Source organism: Passer domesticus, chromosome 1 (genome assembly GCF_036417665.1).
Source record: "Passer domesticus isolate bPasDom1 chromosome 1, bPasDom1.hap1, whole genome shotgun sequence".
Lineage (NCBI taxonomy): Eukaryota > Metazoa > Chordata > Aves > Passeriformes > Passeridae > Passer > Passer domesticus.
This window is the reverse complement of record NC_087474.1, coordinates 107,702,979-107,728,293: the sequence shown is the minus strand read 5'-3', so window position 1 is coordinate 107,728,293 and position 25,315 is coordinate 107,702,979. Positions and strand designations below refer to the sequence as shown.

Below are 25,315 nucleotides of genomic sequence, written 5' to 3'. Positions count from 1 at the left end.
TACTGATATTTCCTCAGTTTTCTTCAGTGAAACTGACAGCTTAAGAGTACAAGAGTTCAATCCTGGGCTTCCCAAATCTCTCACCCTCCTTAAATCACCCCTTTTTTTCACGAGAACAAGTCAAGTACCCAAAGCCTCTGTCGATCTTGAAAGCTAAAGAGGAACTTTTGCCCTGCGGTTTGAGAAAGATGGAGAAGCAGTAATTGAGCTGTTTTTATTCACTTGAAACCCACCCCCCTAGATTTCCACTCCTTGTTCCTCTTCTGCCTTGCTTACACTTTTCCTAAGACAAAACCCCAACGTATTTATTGGCCACCAACAGGAGCTAACCTTTTCCATGGGCATATGTTTGTGTCATAGATCTGGGACTACAGAACTGTGCTATTGTTTCTTTTTCTAGTTAATATCACAGATTCACAGAATAGTTTGTGTTGGAAGGGACCTTAAAAATTCATCTGGTCCAATTCCTCTGCCATCTTCAAATAGATCAGGTTGCTCAGAGCCACATGCACTCTGACCTTGAATGCTTCTAGGAACTGGGCATTTCTCATTTATTTGGGCAACCTATGCCATTGTTTTATCACCCTCATTGCAAAAATATTTCTTCCTTATATCTAGTCTGAATCAACACTCTCTTAGTTTAAAACCATTATCCTTTGTCCTGTTGCAACAGGCCCTAATAAATAGACAGGCTTTTCTATACAGACATTCCTGGAAGGTCTTGGTGTTCTACCACAAAAAAAGTGATTTTGTAGATGCCACCTGTTCCCTGACCACATTTTGATGGTTGCACCTTGTGACATCTGTTTTCTTTTTGCACAGGTTTCTCTCCAGTCACTATTCTTTAGAACCTTCTAGAGAAACATCCATAGAGCCTGAAATGCTGAAACAGGCGAGTGGATTTACAGCATTTTATTTTGTAGTGAGGCAAAATAGACGGTCAAGATTTAGAAAGCATAACAGTTAGAAAATCAGCCTACTATTTTCAAAGGTATGTCATCTGCTGGTATTGAAAACTTCAGCAATTCCCTCTGTTTCTGGCAAGAAGGCTTGTATATGTTCAGTGACATGGCAACTCTTTGTTCTCCTTCTTTAAAAAATTGGCAAAGAATAAGAATTCTTTTTAAAATAGTAAATGTCGTATGGTCCACAGTTTAATTTTCTCATATTAGAAAACGATTACATTTTCATGAAGTATTTGAACTAGAGACATGTATATGTTTCATGACATACTTGTTTGATTTCCTTTGTTATTTTATTAATTATATTTTTCAAGCACTCCAACTTTTAAATTTTATTTGAAAATTTTATTTTGAGCAGTGTTTTAAAAGCTATTAAAAAAAATCTACTCTGACTGATGGATATTGATAATCCTGGCATGGCTGAACAGAAATTTTGGAAGCACCAGCCACAAGCTTGGCTATTTTTTATTATTTTTTTCTTTCCACAGCCTGTAAATGAAGCTGCAAGCCTTGAGGAACACATCAAATATAGAGCAGGTTTCTGTGAAAGAGGACCTTTCCAGGGACAACTGAGGTTTAAAAGAGTTCCTGTTCTGAAGCTCTGCCCCATAGGGCTGAAACTACATCTGATTACAGTTACATAAATGCCACAGAGCAGAGAAAAAAGACATTAGAAATAATGTTTTGTATTACTTGCAATTCATTCCATTTCTCCCATTAAGCAAAGAAATCATTATCTTTGGTGATGGCAAAGTCTTTGACATTATTTGAATCTTTCTTATTTCACTCTAAGCACAAGAATGGCATTTGTTGAAGAGCTGTGTGAAAGAAATAAGAAACAGATATAAGAAATGTTCAAGTTTTAATTAAGATTAGCTGTGGACAGCTGGATTAATAATTTGCTTTATTTTCACCTCAATATCAGAAATCTTTTATCAAATCCCTTGATTCAATAAAATGTAGTTTACCATGCAGAGAAAATTCTATGTTTTCCTATGTTTCCATAGCTAATCTTTTATTATCCTATAGACAGCTTTTACAGCCCAGAACATTAATTTTTATCTACTGAGGAAGTTTTAAATGGCCATCAATATTGGGCATTCTCCCTCCCTCCCTTTTCCTCCTCATAGTCAGAAAACACAGTAAGCAGCTAGACTATGTCTAAACAGCCCCAAAAAAATTCAGTTACATTTCCTCAAGCTGCATACTTTGGTGCAGCTCAAAATGTTAGATTAATATGACAATTCTGTAATTTTCGTTTGAATTTTAAAAAATTTTGGACACTTTTCTCTGGCTCCTCATACACACCTCCAAAATGCTTTCAGCTAATTTTTCTTCTAATTCATATTCTTATTTTAGAGCATTTGTGATTTCCACTCCACATGTTTTAATGAGTTATTCTGTTGAAAAATCAAGATGTTACAAGTGACAAACGAGGGTGCCAGTGTACTGTTATACAACAGCAAAGACAGTGCTCTTGCAGGCTACCTATCTCCTTCCACTGCTAAGAATATTTGTAACCCAGGAAGCTTATTGGAATATTGCTGTATTTTCCAGGCCCAAAGACTGAGAGACTAAACCTCTTTCTAAGAAGAGTCACAGTATCTTGCAATTGGTACCATATGGTTCAATTGACTGAACGAAAGAATTTAATTCCTACAAAGAAGGGGGCAGACTCTGAGCTAACTATAATAATTTCAGTTATAAAAATAAAGAGGTGGTTTAATGATCAGTCACATTAAATCCCAACAAACAAAACTGTTCAGAATGAGGAAATGAAGAACCAAAATGAAAACATTGTTCTGTTACCAGGAATAGCAGAACTGCTATAAACAACTGTCTAAGATATCTCATCCTGGTGCATGTATTTCTGGTCTTTATCTTCTTTTCACTCCCTCACATTAAAAAAAAAAAAAAAAGGTATTGGTGAAAGAAAGAGGAAAACACATAAACAAAATAGGAATTTTCCAAGTTTTGAATTACCTTCCATATGTATGACCAATTAGATTTTTCTTCTCCTCATTGCAACATCAATCATTGCTTTAAAAAATGTTACACTGTTATATGGGAATTATTTACTTGTCTTCTCTGTTTATGTGGTATCCGTTCTTTGTATATAATTTAGTAAATTGGAAGAGCAGGAATTACTAAACATATGGATCAATGTCTTGATTAGGATGCCAAATCATTAAGACTGTTTAGAGATTTGTGATAATAATGGTAAAATCCATTAATTTCTACCCTAGAGATTACCAGAACATGCATGAAATTAGAAGTTTAAGATCATAAAGATTATTTTGTTTTACGAGAACATAATATTTGAGAGAGCAGTTCCTTATTCAGTGTCCTAAAGCTGCCTGTTTGCATCTAGGATAATTTAGGAATCAGCAGGTTAGGGCATCATCAGTTTTGTTGCTGACCTACCCAGTCTTCTCTTTACAAGCTTTTCAAACTACACTCTGGCTGGTATGACCATTTTACCATACAGTACTCTCATAAGAGCATATCACTGTCTTTTCTTTCATATCCTGTCAAGATACTTAACCAGTGACTGAACGGAACCAAATGTGAAATTGTCACTTTTAAAGTCATCTCAAAGTTGACATAACTGTACTGGTCAAATCTGTGACAGTACATTTTTCCCCCAGAATTCACTGGCATCCTTGTCATCCTGATGTCAACACCTCATCTCTGCTCCTGACAGTTATGTCCCCCCTCCATTCACTAGTAAATTAAATAGTAATCTAAGCTATGTTTAATAATGAAATAAATAAGGTTTAATAGTGTATTGGTTTTGCATGGCCTGGTTTTTGGAAGCAGGGGGGGCACAAAGATAGCTCCTGTGGGAAGCTGCTGGAAGCTTCCCTCTCTGTTCAGCTCAGCCAATGGCTGATGGCTCTGATGATGCTGCTGGTGAAAACCGGGCCAGTGAGACATGGCCTCTGTGATGACATATTTAAGAAGAAAATAAAAACAAAGACACAGGTTTTTGCTTCTAGCCAGAGAGGAGGAGGAGGTGAGAACATGTGAGGGAAAACAACATGGTAACACCAAGGTCAGTGGAGAAGGAGGGGCAGGAGCTGCTGCAGGCACCAGAGCCGAGATTCCTCTGCAGGCCATGGTGAGACCAAGGTGAAGCAGCTGTGCCCCTCCAGCCATGGGGATCCCTGGGGGATGCAGAGATCCCACAGCTCATGGGGGAGGTGGCCATGCTGGAGGAGGTGGATGCCTGGAGGAGGCTGTGATCCAGTGGAAGGGAGAGGGCTCCTGCTTCCAAGCTGGAGCAGTCTGTCCTTGGAGGAGTGCACCCCATGGAAAAACAGACCCATGTCACAGCAGTTTTAGGAGAATTGCTTGCCTGTGGGAGGCACTCACGCTGTAATCGGTGTGCTAACACTGCTGCTCATGAGAGTGGACTCACACCTGGGAAGTTCATGGAGCACTGTCTGCTGTGGGACATGTCCTTTCCCATGGTGCAGCAGGGAAAGGACTCCTCTACCAGAGTAGGGGAAGAAAATCTCGGTGATGAACTGACCAAACTCCCACTCCCTGTCTCCCTGTGCTGTCAGTGGGAAGGAGAGAGGGGCTGGGGGGGAAAAGGTGTCTTAAAGGCTTATTTTACTTCTCATTATCCTTGTCTGATTCTGGTAGTAAAAATTTCATTTTGCAACCTTGAGACTGTTTTCCCTTTAAATATTTTTTCCTGCTTCTTACCTCAACTCAGGAACCCTTTGTTAACTTTTTCCCTTTTCCCTCTGCCCAGATCTGGCAGGGGAGGGTGAGTGAGCAGCTCTCATGGGTGCCTGGCTTTGGGCCAGTGTCAAGACATGACACATATGATGGGTTTGAGGATTCCTGCTTGATAATCCTTCACAGCTTTTGGCTATTTAAATAATCTCTTCCATTAGGACTAGCCCCCTGTACTTATGCTCTGTTATTTCTCCAGCATTCAGCAGAATACATTTAGAAGGCAGAGTGGTTATACACATCTTACAACATGCATGCATTCTTAGACTGGTCCCACTGCAGCTGCCCTTTCTCCAAAACAGGAAATACACATTTTTGCCATGAAAATAAATTATGTTGCCATCTCTCTTGGTTTGAGGCTGAAAAGCAGCTGCAGGATGAACAGCACCTACAGGACAAGGGACATGGCTGGATAACAGGCAACTAGAAAACAATTGACTGGTTTATAGCTATGTGATTTAAATATTTATTAAAGGCTTTTCTTAAGCATTTCCATAATTTTAAAGGGTTTCTATTTGAGCCCCAGAAGATACAGCTGGTTTTGCCAGACAGCACAGACAAAAAATGTGCACACACGTGGGCATGTGCTATTGAATTTAACTTTTCCATAGGAATATTCTCTCCAATTCTACTACTCTTAAACAGCTGTCAAAAGTAAACATTACTGGACTGTCACAGCTTTCAGAATTTATTTGTCTTTCACATTCTAAGAAAATGAATAAGACTTCTAAGGAACATGATGATATTTTCAAGCTTTTTAAAAAATCAGACTTCACCCTAATTTATTCAACTATATAATAGGACAGAAAAAAAATAACTTGCCTCATAATTTTTCTTTAGAACAGCTAGCTTAACATACACTAGATTTAAGGATAGTATGATCTTTATTACTTTTTAAATGGAACTTCTCAGAGTTATTTGTCTTTGAAACAAATCAAGAAGAGGACCATATGTACCACTGCAGACTATCTCAAAATACAGCTTCATTTCAGTCGAGAGGGGATAAAGAGAACCATTTATTTTCATAATGGCTCTATTAGGGCAGACCATGCCTCTGCCTAGAAATGCCCTGTTAGCAAAGCTGTCATCCAACAATGATCTCTGGGAAGGTGAATGAATATAGCACAGACTGTTCCTGCATTCATTTTAGAATAGTCAATAACTTCCCCCATGTCTCTACTATTTCACAAAGCATCATAATTTCTTAAGGTTTATTTTTTGTTTAGTAATAATGCCCTCTCGTGGACCACAATTCGATCCACAGTGAAAACTTGCCTAAGCAGAGAATTACACACTAGAGAAATATTTACAAGATCGATTGTAATTTCTGCTTTAAGCAGACTACAGAGTCATTTCTCAGACTACTGTGTGAATTTGATATACAGAATTTCTTCTCCCACTGCCCCTGGTCATATTCCTGGGTCATATATGACTGTTCAAGTCACTAATGGTATAAGATCAAGGAGACCCAGTTTTAGAAGTAAATTCTTTGTAGGGCACTTGGGAACAGGAAGTGCTAAGAATAATAAGCTGGACACCTACTATGAAGAGGTGTTACTTGGGAATGCTTAAAACCTAAGGAGCTTCTAGAGAGGATAATCTTTAAATAAGAAACCATGCCTCATTGAAGTCAGCATGTCTTTTGAGTTAGAGACCACATTTTGCATGTCCTGGTTCACTACCAGAAAATAAATTTAGGATGGACCTTTCATTTTTAAGATAAAATAGAAAACAAAAACAAAAAAACCAAAAAAAGACCAAACAAACAAAAAAACCCCCCAAAAACCCCCAAAGCAACAACAACACCACCACCAACAACAAAACAACTACAAAAAAACCCCCAACAACCAAAAAAAAAAACAACCAAAAAACCAACACAAAACAAAAAGAAGACCACCACTTGGAAATAGGATTACAGAGGTTTTAAATTATTGCACTATCTTAAATACAATTCTCAATTCCCATTAGAATAATTGGTCATGTGTGTTTCAAATAGAATGCATATACAGATTTGTTTTCACAAGACAAGGAGGAGAAAAAATTGATTTAATTTGGAAATCATCCCAGATGGAAGATATGGAAATTTTGTTTTCAAGGCACAACAGAAATACTACCATTGTATTTTGAAATAAAAAAGAAAAATGTGAATCAAAGCCAATCATAATGATTAATTTGACATTGATCAGGGTGAATGCAGGAGAATATGATATGCTAAATTATGATGAGACACAGATCATTGACTTCAAAGTGTCAATAGAAAAGTTTGAAGAAAAAAACTGCTGGGATTTATGATGAGATATAAATGTTGGTTTACAGTGTGGTATTAAGGAGCTAGTGATTTTGAAGTTGTGAGCTGAAATATTCTTTTTAAATTCTGTTATCAGTAAAAGTTGATAAAGTTTATTAGGCGCTACATTGGAGATTAAACTGTTGTTTTATTAGTGCAAAAATATCTATATTGTGATACAGTTCAGAAATCTTGTGCTTTTTTGTTATCTTTGCAGGTATAACTCCACATTTAGATATTGTTTATGTAAGAAACTGAAGAAAAAATTTAGGTTTATGATAAACACACTGTGCAATTAAGGTGCTGAGAATTGAAACTAATTACAAAAATGTCCTGTAGAATGGTGGATTTTAAATTAATTGCTTAATCTTAGGCCTATGATATGGCTCTAGGATTTGTTAAAAAAAAGGGGGGAAGCTTGAAGTAGTTGAAGCAGCACTAGGGAAAATACTCATCCATACACTATTGCTAAGTGCACTGTACTATTATGATTTGGGTTTTCTCATCATGAAGCCTGAACTGATGTAGGAGGAATTTAAAGTCATGGCTTTGAAGGGCATTGGGTCAAACCCAACATCACTATCCATGGTCTTTTCCATGGTCTTTTTTGCTACGGCATCAAGATATTATTCCTCACATCCTCAGTTCTTCCCTCAAGATTACAAAATAAACACCACATTCACCATCCTCTCCTATCTCAAAGAGCTGACAATAAAGATTCCAGATCAGATGATAGGTGAGATTCTAGTTCTTGGTGTAATAAACAATTATAGCTGTTGAGGGTTATAAAAATCTCTGTTTTGGAACTCTGTAAGTTCTGGAAACAACAAAAAACCCCAATCCATAGGCACTAACAACTTCCAAATTTTTCAGAAGATTGCCTTTCTCTGATTATAATCAGTGTTTTGTCTCTTTGGTTATGCTAGTGTTATTTATTAGACATCACCACCCATTACACTTAACTCTGTGTCAGGAGTAAAAATTCTCCTCCTCCCTTTTTGCTCTTTGTGGCACATTTTCTTGGGTGAGACATCCATCTACTTATTCTTGCTACTAGCACACTTGGAAGAAAGTACAAAAGAGGAATAAATGCATGGATGTAATTACCAGCTCCTGATTAAGCACTGACAAGAGTAATCCTGGCGTGTACTTGGGTTTGTCACTTTCAGGTGACATTAGGTAAAAAACTTCAAATTGCTCTTTTAGGGATAGAAGGCAGCAAAGCCTTTTTTGTGCATCTGCCCTGAAGACAGACACTTGAGCTGACACTGTGGCAGATTGTAAGTGGGCATAAGATATTCTTCCACCAGACAAAGTGACATTAATATTGTGCCTTGCCATGAGTTATCATGGCCACAAGCCATTAGTTCCAATTATAATAATGATTTTCTCTTTCAGGGTGCAATGCCAGACTTTGTATCAGGTCAGTGATTAATGCATATTCCTTTTGTGCCTTTAATGGTGAAATATAAACAGGGTAGGCTAATCATCTATCTTCTTTAGAACTGACAGTTTTAAGTAGGACAAGCACACACTGGATGCAGATGTTCACCTAGGTATAGTGACTGTTTACTGAACACAATCATTTGTCTCCAATTCAACCTGGGGCTTAAAGTCAGAAGTTCCAAGGGTTGCCAGTTTCTGGCTGATTATCTACAAAGCAAAGTATTGGTGGTTTTTTTTTTTTTTGTGGTTTTGTTGGTTTTTTTGGTTTTTTTTTTTTTTGTAAAAATAGGATACCTTTTTTTTTTCCCTCTATGATTTTCTAAGTAGAAATTTTCTCTTTGTCTTTTTTTTCCTATTTGATTTCACTGGAGAGATCTTCAGTGGATTTTACAACAATTTATTCAAAACTTTTAATCTAGAAGAACTGAAACACAGTGTCATGCTATCACAGTTCTAACTGGCTATTGCATGATGACTGTGCCATGGTGTCTATACTTATTTTTGTTCAAGGCATACACACGATAATAAGATTTACACAGCTCTAAAAAAAGAGGGTTAAACAATCTGCCTAATGTTTGCTGTGGGCTACAAGCACAGAAACAATTATTAAATATTAGTATTAGTTTGAAAGTGACAGATACAGTATGTTTATAAATGCCACAACACACAGAGATGATTCATAATAACTAGAAGTCATACAGCTCACAATGTAGGCTTCAAATAATCACTTGTACCTACACATCTGAATGTCATGCAAAATAAACTAATGAGGCTAGATTTTTTTAAGGTATTATGTTCTTGGAGAATTTCAGCCTTATGTTTGGAATTTTCTTGGTGTTCATGTCTGCAGTTAGCTGCCAAGGGCCACAGGGCCTAGTGGCCCAGGAAGCTGCTCTAGCAATTGCATAATTGTATTGTTTGCTGTGCTTTGTACGTACACATATTGCCCTGGAAATCTTCTTAAGTGTAAGGGAAGTGCAGAGCAAATAAATAAGTAGAACTTGTTGGTTTTGGAGACAGTAATACAGCTATGTTAGGCAGTCCATCACTTCAACTGATCAGTAACCAAAGTCCTCTGAGAAGAATGCACTCTTGGAAGCTGTCATTTCTCAAGGGGTGTTTGTCTTCTAGGTCAGATGTATTGAATACTTTGGTCTGAGCATGGTTTTGGGATGCTTGGAACTTGCTTTCCCACTTTAAAGATTGATCACCTAAACTGGAAAGCAAACATCACAGCAGCCTTGCTTTACAGGGTTTAATATCCAGTCATGTCCCTCCTTTTCACTGAATTGTGATAGATTTATCCAGATGCACTTCTACTCTTATGTCACCACACCTTCCTCCTTGTAGCAATGTAAGGCTTCTAACTTAGCTTTGGCATTTTCCTAAGTGGCTAGAGAAAATGCGTCCAAATTTGCTACCATGAAATAGTGCAGAAAATAAGAACTGCTTCTAGATCAGACATTGAGAAATGATTACAAGGCACCACCCTCAATAAAAAACCAGGTGTATTTGTACCCTGTCTAGCAACTGAAACCAGGACTTATTTAATTTGTAGTTCCAGAAGCAGACATTTCACCCACATTATCCAAGTATTCACACTATACAAAGACAGTAATTTCATAGGAAAAGGTGGTAGATACTAGATCAATTATGCCAGAAATCATGAGCTTTCACTGCTAGGGCAGGTCAAAATTGTTAAACCTTTTCAGGTGGAAAAAGCTGTTATTTTTTTTGGAAGCAGGGAAAGATTTGTCAAAATTCACCTAGTAGGGTGAATTATTTAGGTAAGGGATTTCTCCCCCCTTAAGAATCCAAGAAAATAATCTAACACCTAGGTATTTGCTCCATCTATTCTCTTGGCAGATTAAAAGAGGAGAAGGAGAAAGCAGAGCATTATCAAAGTCCTCAAGACAGATTTCTGGAGAGAGAAAAATTACCTGAAACTATACCACAGTTGCTCCCAAAGAGGCTGTTACGACCTCTCCCACTTTAAGTCATATTACTTGTTATCACAGAAATGAGAGACAGATGATCAATTTGTAGTATGCAGAGGAGCTCCCGAAATTTTCTTGTCATGAGGAAATTTCTCATTTGCTAAGACCATTGCAGTAACATGCAATGTATTCAGGATGTAGATCAAATTGTGGTTTTAAAACTGCTGTTTGTTGATGAAATATTAAATTACTTGCAGTCTTTCAAAGTAAGGGATGGGAAGAAGGGAAACTAAATACCCAATATTATGAGTTACTTGATTTGTGCCATAACAAGCAATAAAGCCCAGAGACTTCTGTTCATGTTTACATCACTCCTCCCAGTACCTACCATGTCTTCATGGATATTTGGCAATGTTTAAGTGTTTGAGAGCAAAGTTGTCACACCACGAGTACTAATAGTATCTGGAGCTCCCATGCAGCCTGGAAAGAAGATTTGTATATATACCAATGTTGTTTGTAAACTTGCAGTCCTCAAAAGAGAATGTTTGTTCCACTTAGAAACATTCAAGTACCAGGAAAGATAGCAGTTGTATCTGCCAGACCTCCAGCTATATTGGTTTTGTCAGGTGAAAGCACTTTCTCTCCAAATTAACTTAAAATCTGAATACGGAAGAGCCTTTGTTTTTTGCTGCCATGCAATTTTCCCCCTCCCACTTCAAAATGACAGAATAAAAAAAATTGGGTTCTGTCCAAGCCTACAATGAGAAAAAAAATGCAGTTCTGCTTTCAGTGTTTTCTAGGTCAGAGTATTTTCTTTAGTCTACTTCCAGGACTGTTTCATGTTCTAGGTTTGTTTTCATCACTCCAAAAGACCTTTCTTTCCCTGAGACAGGTTGTTTGCAGCCTTAGTCACTTTGGCACTTGAAGTCTCCACTAGACTGCATCTCTAGATGCCTGAGAATCACTTTGCTTTTCATTTCACTTCTCCTACAATGATTTGTGTGTCCTTTTTACACCTCAGAAATTGGTTTGAAACCAGTCCTTAGCTCCAACTCATCATTACCTATACAAGATGATGCTTCAGAAGAAACTGCTACCTCTTTGCAAAATTGGATGTTATTTCATTCAATGCCAATGACAAACACAGAAGTACTCAGTCAAATTCTCTCATCAAAATCCAGGAGTTGCTATGAAGAAAACACTCTTGTGATATTGAATACAGGATTCTTAATAAAAGAGTTCATTATTCAGGTATTCAAGTTTGGCAGGATACCATCACCAGTGACTTGGAATTCTCTCATCACATGTTTTTGGTACCATAATGGCATGGGAATGGCAGGGAGACAGGGGAGGGACCAGTAGGAAAGGAGCTGCCTATTCTTACTGAGTAGATCATAGTTTGGCCCTTCCAGCAATCCCTGTGACTCTCCTGAATGCTTACAGTCCACCAACTGACAAATACCAAAAAGCTGAAGTGCTGGGGCTCTGCAAGGGCCACAGCCTCTCTGTTCAGCTCCAGGTTAGCATAGCTTAGAGAGGGTTTGTAAAAAAGAAGGATCAAACACAGCAAGGACTGTGCTCACTGTAGCCTGCTGCCTGAGCTGAGGACATTTCCTCCCCTTGTCCTTCCTCACAGATCTCCTTTGGAGAGGGCCTGGGCAAATCAGCTACTGATGTCACAGTTATCTACTTAACAAGGATGTACTTTTCACAAGCTAACCATCTTTGCAGAAGATCCCCAGTGTTCATCTAGAAGGATCATCTTCATCCACTCCCAATGTGATCATGCTTTAGTGGTATTGAGTTGCTTCCTCATAGGTCTGAAATTGGCTGTACAACTCTGTGAAAGAACTTTTGTTCTGAAAAGCAGTGAAAGAATGCTAAAACCTCTATGTTTATGCTTTAAGCACCCCATTGTTTTTAGAAGAAATGGGAAGCTGAAGTAATTAAAAGAAAAAAAACAACCAGCATTTGAGCATTTGAGTACTCTAAATAGTTTTCTGATGTTGTCAAAATGATTGTCAAAGCCACCAGTATCAAGACAATTTGCTGCTGTGCATATGTCCATGCTACATAGAATCTATCATAAACATATTGCATGTAACTAATGAAGACCTTCTTGAACAACTTCTTGTCTGGTAATAAAGAATGCTTGTATTTAAAGCATGGGGAACTTTAAAGCATCTTTTATGGTCATGTTGCAAAAAAATTACTAGAAAAATAGTGAAGTTTTGGTAATGAGTGTGAGTTTGGAGCATTTGTTAAAGATTGCCTCTCTATACTTAAGAAAAGTTATTAGAATTTATATTTTTCATTATGTGGGACCTGCATTCCTAAAAATTCCTCATAAATGCTAAAAAAAGATATAAGAATTTTGAAATTTTTTTTCTGAATATCAAAGCTATATGTTAACAGCAAGCTACTTATGCTGAATTACATTGTGTAGTAGTTTTAGCATTGTCCTCTCTGTATATCTGTTACAGATGAAAGTAATAAAATCCAAGAATCTTAAATGCTACAGATAAATGAAAACACTTTGTACTTGTGGCAGCTTTCTTGTTAGGCTCAAATGTATTTTAAGATTGGGTTGGAGTCATTGTCTTTAATTTGCAGTGAGGGAAAGAAAGTTACAGTTTTGTGTTTCTTTCTGATACTTTCTGGATCTCTGTAGGTACATGGATCACGGTCAAGATATTGCTACCTAAAGGCTGTCTGAGGTTCTCCTAATCCCCCTGCTTCTCTGTGGTACCAACCTGTTCTACTCTTCAGTCTTAGACAAGCAGTCATAGTCTACTGCTAACATTAGCAAAATTGCCAGGTAGGTCAGTTGGCACAAAATCTAGAGCCTAGAAGGCTTCCTTTCCACTCTGGGATGTGCCTTGGGCTGGAGCTTGTGCTTCCTTTAGCAGTGCAGATGTTTCAGGCTCATGCTAAAAGAAGGCCAAGATCAAGCCAGGGCCAGCTAGTGTGAGTTTACAAGTGAGCTTTTTCTCACATGTGAACCTGCTCTCTGTGTTGCTACACAGACAGGAGTTTAGCAGGTCTCTAGACATAGAATATGGTACTGGCACATGTAAACCATATTAACTGTTTATGTAAAATATTTTTCATGTACAAGTAAAAGGACAACCTAAACCTCTAATAAAATCACAGCTTAAAACCAATGTTTGTCTCTTTTTAAAAAAATATTATCTGTTCCTGCAACAGCGTCCCTATTACAATCATTAGTGTTTTCAGGGCCAAACTTTATTTACAGTGTGAAGGCTCATGGAGTGGTCCATCTGGCTGCTGGCTGGGAAGAGAACCTTTCATGCCAAAATGCACCTCTGAGAGAAAGCACACGGGATGTGTAATGGGGCTTAAGCTAGAAATGTCAAAACATTTTGCATATCCTCATATTTGCAGCATCAATCATGACAAAATCTGGATCTCTCTCAGTTTTAAATATTTAAAAATTGCATCATGTAACTGCTTATGAGTTCTGTCTTATTTTTTGCTACTTAGCAAGAAATTTCACAGCATCAAGACACTCAGGCCTCTGCACAAAAGCCTATTGATTTCTGAATGAAGAGACCTTTTGAGGGAAAACATACTTAAACCTCTGAAACTGCAATTGAAGTCTCTGTAATATTTGCAATTCCAGGACTTTTTATGGGGTTGTCACCAGACACGCTGATGTAATGGAATATATAAGTAACTGGAGAGATGGCATTTGCTTGGTCTACCAAGCCAAATATCAGTGGTGAAATCTCTCATGCATCTACAGTCCTGAAATCCAAAAAGCAGCTCTATTGCACATGAGGTCACAAACCTTGTCTTGGTAATTGATCTGAATTTGGGCTTGGAGGTTTGTTCATCCCCTGTAGATATTTCCTGGAGGTGTTCTCTATCCCGACTTGTGGCATGACACAAAAAAGAATGAGCAAAGAAAAATTTGTCTGTGAGCAGTGGAACCTCCAGACCTTGCCTGTTATATTAATATTGAAAGCAAAACTTATGCTATGTACCTGACCCAGAGCAATGTTAGCGGAGAAGGAAAGAAAATTAATAGTTTAAATGAGCAAAAAGTCCCAGAGCTCTCAGCATTTATAGGAAGTAAGGGAGGGGAGAACCCAGAAAACACCTGAAGGGTAAGAATTTCTAGACTATGCCTAATAACAACTCAGCCAGCATGGCCAATGTTAATGATCTGTGTGCGAGGGCCCAAAGGTTGCCAGATCTGAACGGTGCTTCCTTCTCACAGAAGTGACAAGCAGGAAATATTCCATTACTGCTCCAGCCAGATCTGTAATGACTTCTCTGCCTTTTTCCCTGCTGTAGGTAAAGGCTTACCCATGCAATTTCTGTCTTTTGTCTTCACAGAGTTGAGGATAAATTATTTCAACCTCTTTGCAGGGGGCATTTGAAACCAAAGTTATTTTTAGGTGGAAATAAATTCTTTCATGTAAGATGCGGGAGTTGTTGCTCCTCAGGCAGCTGAGAGAATATGAAAGGCACTTGAAGTCTTTTTAAAAGCTGGGTTCTGATGTTTAGCTTGAGATCAAAGAGGGAATGGGAAAAGGAGGGGAAGCCGAGTTTCTAGTAAGCTATCGGTATATACAGCCTTGTATATGCGTCCTTTGAAGGACTTGCCATTACATTTCTGATCTTTGAACTCTTTTTCTTATTTTATGAAGGTGAACTGAATTTCTTTTCAGTTATCTCATTGTGAAACTAATGACTATGCCTTAGATGCCTTGAGAAGATTTCATGAATCTAAAAAAAGAACACAGTATCAGTAACTTGGTTATTTTACTCCCACTTTTTTTTGTAGGAAAAATGCCAATGTAGTTTTAAAAGATTAACATCTAAAAATATTCTTTACCAGGTTTTTGAAAGCACAGTTCAGGATTTTGATGTCATACTATAATACTTTAAGCTCAGTGCTGTTACTTTAGTATATTTATTTTGTTTGCAGTAAACCTATTCTCCTTTCAAGCTGTTTTATTTTTTGAGAGTGGAACATTTGAAATTTAAAATTCATCTTGTTGCTGCTTTTACAAATACTTGCAAAGCCACTGCTGACTTGTGTGAAGAATAATAATCAAGATAAATGAGGTACTAATAGCATTTGCAACTAATGCAGATGCCAGCCAAGTGTCCCCAGCAGAATGACAAAACTTTCTTGTTGTTTTTGATCTAATGCTAGGTATACCACTTACTTTCTGACACTTTGAGGAAAAGCACAGCTAATGGTGTGTAGCTGAGGGGCAGTGCTGTCTATTTATCAGCGTATGTAGTAGAGAGATTGGTTGTGGAGCTCAGAAGCAAGCTGTATTGATCTCAGCTACACTACACTCTTATTGTTTCTTACACTTACCCAACCTGATACTATTCACAGAAGCCAGGAATCAATTAGGGTTTATGGCTTCTGCAGTGGAAAATATATAATATAAAAGCTATAATTTCCAATATTGTGTGGGATGCAAAAATTTCGGGTTTTGACATGAAATGGAACCCACATAAATAAGAAGCAATTTCTTTTAATATTTTCATATAGTAGTAACAGCCTCCATTAATGCAAATTTTGCCTTTGTAGCTCTTTAAGACCTTTACTGAGAAGGAGAAGGAAGGTAATTCCCATTATTTACAGCTTGTGAAATTGATGCAAGAGACAGAAGAGATGCCTTGCTCCAGGGAAGTGGTGGTTGAAGTAAGAAGAGTGGAAGCATACTTGCAAGAGTGGTTTGAGTGCTTATAAATATTGATGCAGTAGTGTCTTACATTGTGATGATTTCTGAGCTTCACAAATTCATGAACTTCTTGTTATGTTACTACATGGTTTTGTCAATAGAGAATGATAGCTTTTAATACAAAATTTCAGCACATTTGCAAGCATATGGTAGAACCCCTGGAGAGGTGCTGATTTGGATCAAATGAATGATAGAGACAGAGATGATAACATGGGGGATTGTTTTTTACTCTGTTTGTTTAGAGTTATTTGTTTCTTTCTGGGACAAAGATGGACTGTTTATTTATTTACAACCTCCCCTGTTGCTTTGTTGTGTGTCTATGTCCCACATCACAGGAATGGAATTAGAGCAAAATGTTCAACCCACTGACAAATCAAGTGTTCCAAGTAGGTTCTGTTGTCACTGTCACTCAAGAAACCTCAATGAAGATAGGTGCAAAGCTGCAACAGAAAGCAGAGAAAAATGGCCCTAAGCTCAGCACTGACTGCAGCACAAGCAAACTGCTTATTACAAGCAGAGAACATCACTTAAGTGCCTGGGAAATACTGGTCCACCACCCAGCTGTGCAGATTTCTGTGGGATCTTCCGATGTGTCCTTGAGAAAGGAAGCAGGGGAAACTCCAATGATCTTTGGAAAAGTACACACCCAGGTCTCTCCATGTTAATGTGTCTCTTGTTTGCCAGGTTATGCTTCCCTGGGGAAGGAACTGGCTAGTGAAACCCTGTGGGAATATTCCTGGAATCTCTGTATATATTGAGGATGTGATGGGGGCACCTTGGCTTCATATGGTTACATTCTTCAAAGGTTTCATAGCAGTCTGTGGTAGCTATGGCAACAATAATCACCTTAACACAGAAGAAAGCAAGCAGTTCAAAGGCACAGCCACTGGAAATTGAACCCATTATCATAGAGGTACCTGCTGACACTGCAGATGCTCATTGGAAGACAATAGAAGTCAGTACTGATACAGGTGGATTAATTGTGGGAAAAGGACAATTGCACCTTCACCTCACCCATCCTCACAAATTCCTGCCTATTTTTGCAATAGTCTGGGATCTGGCAGCCTGGCACATATCTGTGAAAGAAAACAAAGCCTAAAACCTACTTATTTCTCTAAGATCTCATTTCTACTGCACATTGTGTCCCAGTGGTCCAGAACTGTCAGACAGGACCATTGCCATGGCAGGTCTAACAGATCTGGTGATAGCTGACTGAGAGGAAGAAGAGGGGATGCCCTCAGTCCCTACCAGTTCAGAATAATGAAAACAGTAAATCCCTACAATTATTTATTTCCTCCTATTTCCTCCTCTTGTTCCCTTGTGGTGCTCCCAGGCTGCCAGAGCTCCTTTGGTCCTTACATCAGGAGGTGACCATGCAAACTCATGAATCTAGAAAGAGGCAGAACAACCTTGCTGGGCAGAACCCACCCTGCACAGGCACCTCAGGCAGTGGCAATCACAGGTTTTGCAATCTGCTTAAGGGTTGTTTTTTTTTTCCCACCAGTTTTTTATCTTGTAGTTCTCTCACTAGGTTTGCTGATGTGAATTATCTCCAGGTGAACATACTGAATGCTTTCCATCATGGCTGGATCTTTCCCTAACCCTTTGCCCCAAACCTACTCAGATAAAGTGTGATTCCCCAACTTATAACTCTCATGAAAGGAAAAGCTACTGTAAACTCTGATGACATTGATTTCTGCCTTCTCCAATTTTCTATCTGCTCTGTACTGAGATTATTTTGTTTATAGCATTCAAAACAAGTACCAGCAGATATAGGGCAGCTAGCAAGCAGACAGAGTACGCAATTATTTTGTAGTTTATTTCACTAAGTAAATGTATATTTTTCCTCCTGGTTATTTTGACAAAGATTGCATACAGTACATGCAAGAAACATTATAATGCAAAATATCCCCCAAACTGCTGCTGGTAAATGGTAGTGTCTATTTTCAAACATGAGCATGGTTAATTGGAGATAGGCAGCATCACCAAGTAATTACGTACCTTAAGTAATCTCTCTTTGAATTACAATCAAAAACAAAGGATGAAATTATCCTATAAGTGAGAACATGCATTATTATTAGAACAGCAGTGGCCCAAAGAGTAATTGCTGGGCATTAAGTCTTCTCTGAGAAGCACAGCAAAGACTGCATTTGTCTTGGTGTCATTGCCATACAATTTTTAATTGCAGCAATTTTAGTTTTCCTCCTGTTTTCCACCTTTCACTTCTTTTGGACTTGTTCTCTCAATGTTCCAGGAATGTGGGTGTTAGTGTGGTTAGGTCAAGTTTTTCACAAGAACTTCCCCTTAAAATGAATTTTGGGAATGGACAAGCTGATTCCCACTTTGCTCTGCTTATTTCAGTCCAGTGGGATGCCGTCCACAGAGCATATGCTTCTTCAAGTAGATTACAAAATAGCTGAGCTACAAACTATGGCTTAAAGAGAGGTCAAAAAAGAGCTTCTGTGAAATGTTCTCTAAAATGTTCTCTCCAAAGTATATTTTATATGGCTTTGTAATTTCCCACTTGCTGCTTGAACTAATGGAGAGCTACATCCATGTGAAATTAACTCACAAACTTTCCTTTAGCATCTTTAGATGCCACTGAAAGGGTTGAAGGTTAATTTGGGTATTTATCTTGGCTTGTTCTATTGCTCACCTTCCTTCAGTCCCTTTTCTGCCAAAGCTTATTAAGTTCACAACTGGATTTATCCACATAATCATATCTGCTCTCAGGAAAATAAAGTGGGTCTGAGGCCAGCACTCAATTTTGTTCAGAGGATAATGGGAGGTTTTCTAATTTTTTTAAGAAGACACACAACATCAAAGAGCAAAGAAAGCAAACATGCAGTGTCTTATTTTTCATTTTTCAAGAAAACAGTGCAGTTCAGACGGTATTTAGGTTTTCCCCCCTCTCATATTGAAAGTATCAGCTTTGGTTTTAATTGCTGATTTCTCTGTAGTACCTGTAACATATCAAATTAAGGCTTTGAAGGAAGGAGTCTAATGTCATCTTTGCAACTCATATACTGAACTGATCAAAAGCTCTTCAGTTTTTTCACTTAAACTGATTTAAGCTCATTTAAAAGTTGTGTGCAAAAATGTTGGGAATTTAGCTAACAGGGCAGATAACTTCACAAAATGGTCAAAAAATACATTGTAATATCTATAGAAAGCACAAATTTTACATGACTGTTTTTAGACACTTAGTGGATAAAAAGAAGATCCCATCCTGTCATCCTGATGTCCTCCTTCACTTATTTCTTCACACTATTTCTGTTTTCTAGACTGGTGGCTCACTAGGTTTTCTTTCTGCACTTTAGTACATCCTTTTCTGAAGAGACATTGCATGAGCTCTGAGTTGTTGTCCTGTTTCATCTTCAAAAATAGGTATCTGGATCTACTGGTAAAAAAAATACAAATACAAACACAAACAGAATGAAATAAACTCTCCCAGTTTCAGGACATGCAAAGAAATGCACTAAATATTTCTTCCATGTGACTGTGTTGTGGGAGCTGGGGCTGTATTTTGTTTGTGCTACCTGTATTTTAAGAGAAAAGAATAAGGAAAAAGAAAGCCTGTCTTAGGAAGAGCTGAATACTCTGATCACACTGCAGAGTGGCATCACTTTGGAGGCCAGAGAGAGAAGAGCAGAACAGGTTTGCTGCTGTGGTGTTGTCTTGGCAGCTTGGAGTGGGAATCCTGCCTCTGCCCAGCTGCTGTACAGGGAAGCTGGGTGCCAGAGAATGGGGATAGATCTCATACAAAGGGACAGAAGAGGAGTAGGTGACTAAGATTAGAGGTAAATTTAGTCTAAATTTTAGCTTTAATCCTCAAATTTACTTACTATGCTATATTTCTGCAGCACAAAGCAGGGCTGAGTCCAGGAGCGTGGAAATAACAGTGTCTGCCTGTACACTGAACTACCTTTCCCATAGGTACAGAAAGCACATTCCTTGCCTCTCTTCCCCTCCCTCCTCCCTCACTTTCAGCTTACAATAAGTGAGAGAATTAAGTTCCTTTTCATTTAAGTTTAGGGTAGCTATTGGTGAGGCTGCAAACATGGAGAACTCCATTAAAACTTTTTTTTTCTTTCTCAGAAAATTTTTTCTCTGCCTCTTCTTTATTAAAATTGTGAGGCCAGATTTTTAGCATGGGCAAAATGATGTAACTCTGTGGAAAGCAATTAAGTTATAGGAATTTAAACAACAGAGAATTTCATCCCTCTATCACTTGCATCTTATGCACCAATATGCCTTTTTTCAAATATGATTATAAATGTATTTGCTAAGAATCAGAGCTGACAGAAAATGTCAAGTGGTAAAAAGACATTTTTCTACATAGAAAAAAAAGAAGAAAAAGCAGAAGAGGACAGAATTACCCCAGCAACATTTCCTCAGTGTTGCAGTTTGCCAGCTTAATGATACATAATCTTCGCTTTAAAAACAAATCATGGTAATGGGGCCTCAATTTGTGTTTCTTTTCTTTTTTCCTGTTTTCTTAATAAAATGTTTAAATATTTATTGCAAATGAGGGCACTTATATTTATATTTATGTATCACACACTGAAGCAGCCTTCACTAAAAATAGTTTCTTGCATGTATTTGTTGCTGTAGAGTTGCCACTGCTGCCATTCACCAACTGAGAGGCACCATGAACATCAGACTTTAACATCACTACATTTTCTGCCTCTTGGATGGGATTTGTGTTCTGTTTCCAGATTCTATTACTGGATGAGTGTCTCTGGCTTGAAAGAAAAAAAAAAAAAGAAAAAAGAAAAAGGTATAAGCAATGTTTTTATTAAACCTTCCTCTTAGCTTTACATGTCTTTTTTTTTTTTCATCTTTGTAGACTCCATGTTTTTTTAATGATTGCTCCATTGCTTGTAGAAAGTTGAGAGGATAAGAGAAGGAAGGAGAAAGCACTCAGAATAATTCAATTTCCTACTTTGTGAAGAGAAAAATCTGTCTCTGGGCTACAGCTAAAAATAATAAAAAATGATGTTTTCCTTTTGTAACTTCTATCACATTTTATTTAAAGAAAAAAATCATTTTTAATCACAGACTTTTTTTTAAAAAAAAAAAGAAGTCATGTGCTTTATAAAATCATGGAAGCAAGTGATGCACATACTTGAATTTGCAGGGAAATAAAATAATTTTATAATGGAACAGACAAGGAAGAGAAACCTAATGAGGTTCAACAAGGGCAAGTGCAGGCCCCTGCACCTGGGGAGGAATAACCCCAAGTACCAGCACAGGTTGGGGGGTCACCTTCTAGAGAGCAGCTCTGCATTTTGGGGAATGACCAGATGACGATGAGCTGGCAGTATGACCTTGTGGCCAGCAGAGCCAATGGCGTCCTGAGGTACATCTGAAGAGTGTGGCCAGCAGGTCCAGAAAGATGTGAGAGACCAAATGTTAAAGGCTAATGACTCAAAGAAATGGCCATTTACAAAAGCAGTGGGTCACATTTGTTGAGGTCACATTTGTTGCTTTGTTGAGGTCAGATTTTCTCCCCCCAATCAAAGGGGAAAAGGACAGGTTTTGGGTGTGTGGTGGTGAAACCTCCAACCTGCAACTATCTCTCAGCCTCAACATTTGCTCAGGTTGAATACACTTTTTCCTTAGAATGGACCACAAACTGAATACTCACAGGCATCGGTGTGATTTGACCTGGGTGTTAAGCTGAGTCTGTGCCTCAGTTTAGTGTCTTCATCCACTATTTACAGTTAAAGGGAAAATCCTTTTCAACTCATGTGGTTTAAATCAAATCAGGTTTGAAGCAGTTTATTCATTTATTGACAGAATGTGTTTAACTGGAGAACAGATAAATCCCAGTATTAGTCACTTCTAAAATGTTAATAAGCACTTAAAGTTTCTAAACACCCTCCATTTATTAATCCATGAAAATTTTCATCCCACAAAGACAAATGTACACCTTCAATCACCCTGCTCCTCGAAATGCTCACATAGTTCTGATAAAGTGCTCATCAACATTACAGCATCCCATGTTTTGAAAAGAAACATCCCATGTCTCTCTGCTGTAGTAGAGACAGTGTTCAGGACTAGGTCTGCTTTATGACTTGCTGTCTCCTAACAGCTGTATTTTAGAGAAGGTGAATAATGATTACTGACACTTAAAATTACTAACAATTGACTGCTGAAGACAATGAAGCAAGACTAATGTTAATGCTAATGGGGTACAAGTCAGTTGTGTTTTAATAGCAATACTCAGGGACTGATGCATTTAACTTCCATTAGTTTTAATAGGAGTTATCCACATGAACCCATGCATATCGATAAGTAAAGTATACCTTGTATATAGGAAATTCAGACCATTCTATTTAGAGCAAAGGAGAATGATTTAGTCAGAAATGGCTTTCTTGTTACAGGATGGTAATTCTCATTGGGAGGTTTTCTTTCAGATGCAGACTCCCCACTTTTCAAAATGTCTACTGTTTGATTCTATCTGCAAAGAGCATCAGAAGATTTTTAGTCAGTCTGGTTTATTTGAGTCTGGCTTCTCAGTCAGGAAACAAACTTTTTGGTACTGAACTACAACTGACTAATCTATCTGGTGCCTTAAATACAAGAGGGATTCCTGCAGCAGTGTATACTTTGTCATGTTGGGTTGCTACTTGCAGGAAATTAGTGTTCATTTCATGAACTAGAAATTAGTTAAAAATTTTAAGAGATCATTTAATATTTTAAGGGTCTAATATAAAGTTGAATTCTTTTATTCTAGCCTCTTTTTTTTTTTTGATATACCAAAAGAAGTAAAGGTTTATTTAAAATTCTGATTTCCACAACAAATGTAAAAAACCCAATTCTTACAGGTTGAGGAAAAGAGAACAGGTTTTAGAATGGAAAATTACAAGTGTACTGCAGACTTAAGCTAGTTCTCTTTGCTGCTCAAGTTATTTAACAGAATCAACAAAGGCATCAAATGAGGGAAACAAAACTCCAAGTTTATTGTCTCATTGCTTCTTGTTCATTTGAGTATCCTCCCTCTACCCAAGGCTAATAATACGCCTCTAAAAGCTCTAATGTCATTGAGAAGGGAAAAAATCCCCCAGGAGAGCAATTCAGAGAAGTTTAGCTCTGGCTCTGGCTCTTGTTTGCCATTTTGAGGGAATCTCTCTCTTCTCTGCTGACTGCAGATGGAGTCCATGGAAAGGCAGTGGCCACCCTAGGCAAAAGTCAGTTTGTAGAAAAACCTTCCTCTGTGTATGGGTGGCTCTCTAAAGGCTTGCACACCACCATCCAAGGGAACTGTTCTTTTTAACTAATTTTGCCTAAGGGCTTCAGATTTTGAACTAAGATTAAGGATTTCTGGTGTTTGATCGTGTTGGTTTTGCCATTGAAAATGCTTCAATGTTGTTGATAAATTATTTTCTGTAACAGGGGGAGTGCTCCTCATGAAAACCAGAGTTCCTTCACTCCAACAGATATATAATTTTTGTTTATTTTAGTGGTTTGGATACATATTAGTACCTTGTTTCTCTCTCTGTAGTCTTAGTGATTTAGTTCCAGGTTTGCCAGGGAACAGTCTTGGATATGAGTATAGGAAAATGCAATGCAAATCAGAGCTAGCGCTGTTGTCTACATGACTTTCAGTAAAGGACCCTTGGCAAGTAGGTACTAAACAAATGTATTAATATGACAGGACCTGTTTCTTTGGGTTTGTGTTCTGAAAGACAAGGTGAAATATGAAATTCAGCAGGCAGGTAGGATGAAGTAAATTATTTGAAGCAAGCCCCAGATGAAATAATAGCTCAAATCCATGAAAATCAATAGCAATGCACAAGGCCTTTGAGAGACCAAATTCGCACTGAAAACTTCTTAAATTCTGTTTCTTTATTTGAGAGCTTCTATTCTGAGTGCACTTTCAACCATATCACTAAAAGCCTTCCTGTTACACAGCAAGGAGTCGTCTCATTTTGACAGACTCTGCCTATTTGCCTATTATTTCTTCTGGGTGAGTTAGCTCTGTTTGGTAGGATTGACTATTATCAGAAAAATTTTTAAATTGTGCTAAAGGCAATTTTTACTTCTTTCTGATATTTACATTTAAAACCAAGGAACTATTACAGTTACTGTAATAAAGAATTTTTTAGCTTTGTATTTTATCCTACATATGCCACATATTTCTGAAGTGGAATGCAGGCTCCTTCTTTCCATATTATAGCTGTTATTAATGCCTTTCACTGCAACAGTCTTTATTAACACAATTTTTTATGTTCTCACAATCTTTCTAGATTTATGTTCTCACAATCTTTCTAGATTCAAAATTGTATTGATGTTTGATCAGGTCTTTTGTCAAGGAGCAAGAGATCTCAGGACTGTAAGTATTTATGAAGTGTTCATGTCTTTAACATGTTTCAGATTATTAATATTAATAGCTCAGGTGCAGTAGAGACCATGTGGAGGTGGCTCACACTCTGTGTAGGAATAAGATGGCGACATGGCTCTGACTTATCCCTTCCAGTCACTGTGCCAAACTTCCAATCAGTCTGAAAGGAAAGAAGAATATCTTCTCTTTAGTTCTTCAGCACTGCTTTTATTGCTTGTAATGAAAGCTAAGTAAAGATAATGACTGTGTACTATCAAAGTAAGTTTCCTTAGTAGATATTTAGACTCCTGAAAAATATTATCAATTTTTTGTAGATCCTCACTTCTTTTCAAAGGTATCAGTTGTTACAGACCCTTATTTAGGGTAACTAAATCTTTAGCCTGCATTTGTATACATTGCCTTAGTTAGTTTCACAAAATGCAAATGGAGTGGGAGTGCTTGTGTTTGTGTATTGTCCATTTAGTAAGTAGGTCATGCCAGTGGCATGCAATTGTGCTTATCAACCCTGTGGCAGTGCAAAGGCTCCCTGCTGCTGTGTTAATACTGAAGCAAAGCCAAGGGAGCTTATTTTCAAAGACAGACAAATGCTAATCCCACAATGACACCATTTTATTAAATTGTCAAGATGTCTGTGCCTTCTTCATGTGACATAAGTGGATGGGTATGGACAGCTGGGTGTCCCTGCTCAGACCTTAGTGGACGTGAGGCAGGTGTGGCCTGGAAGCTGCAGCTGGTAGCATGTTGCTCAGAGCTCTGACTTAGGAAATAACCTCTCCTGAGGTTACTCTGTCACATTAACCAGTGTCCTGCACCACCTCAGAGGCTTCCAGGCTGAGCTGGACCCTCTCCAGCCA

At 38.0% G+C, this 25,315-nt stretch overlaps 2 long non-coding RNA genes across 4 annotated transcripts in view; both read right to left on the bottom strand.

Annotated features, from left to right (window-relative positions):
• The window catches only part of LOC135308078 (uncharacterized), a 269,531-nt gene that overhangs the window by 218,479 nt on the left and 25,737 nt on the right, over window positions 1-25,315 (bottom strand). The window lies entirely within an intron of this gene.
• Window positions 18,209-24,835, bottom strand: LOC135308091 (uncharacterized). Its single transcript, XR_010368626.1, has 3 exons — window positions 22,423-24,835; window positions 21,762-21,924; window positions 18,209-19,508 (listed from the first exon to the last, which is right to left on the bottom strand). It is a non-coding gene; the product is annotated as an uncharacterized LOC135308091 (long non-coding RNA).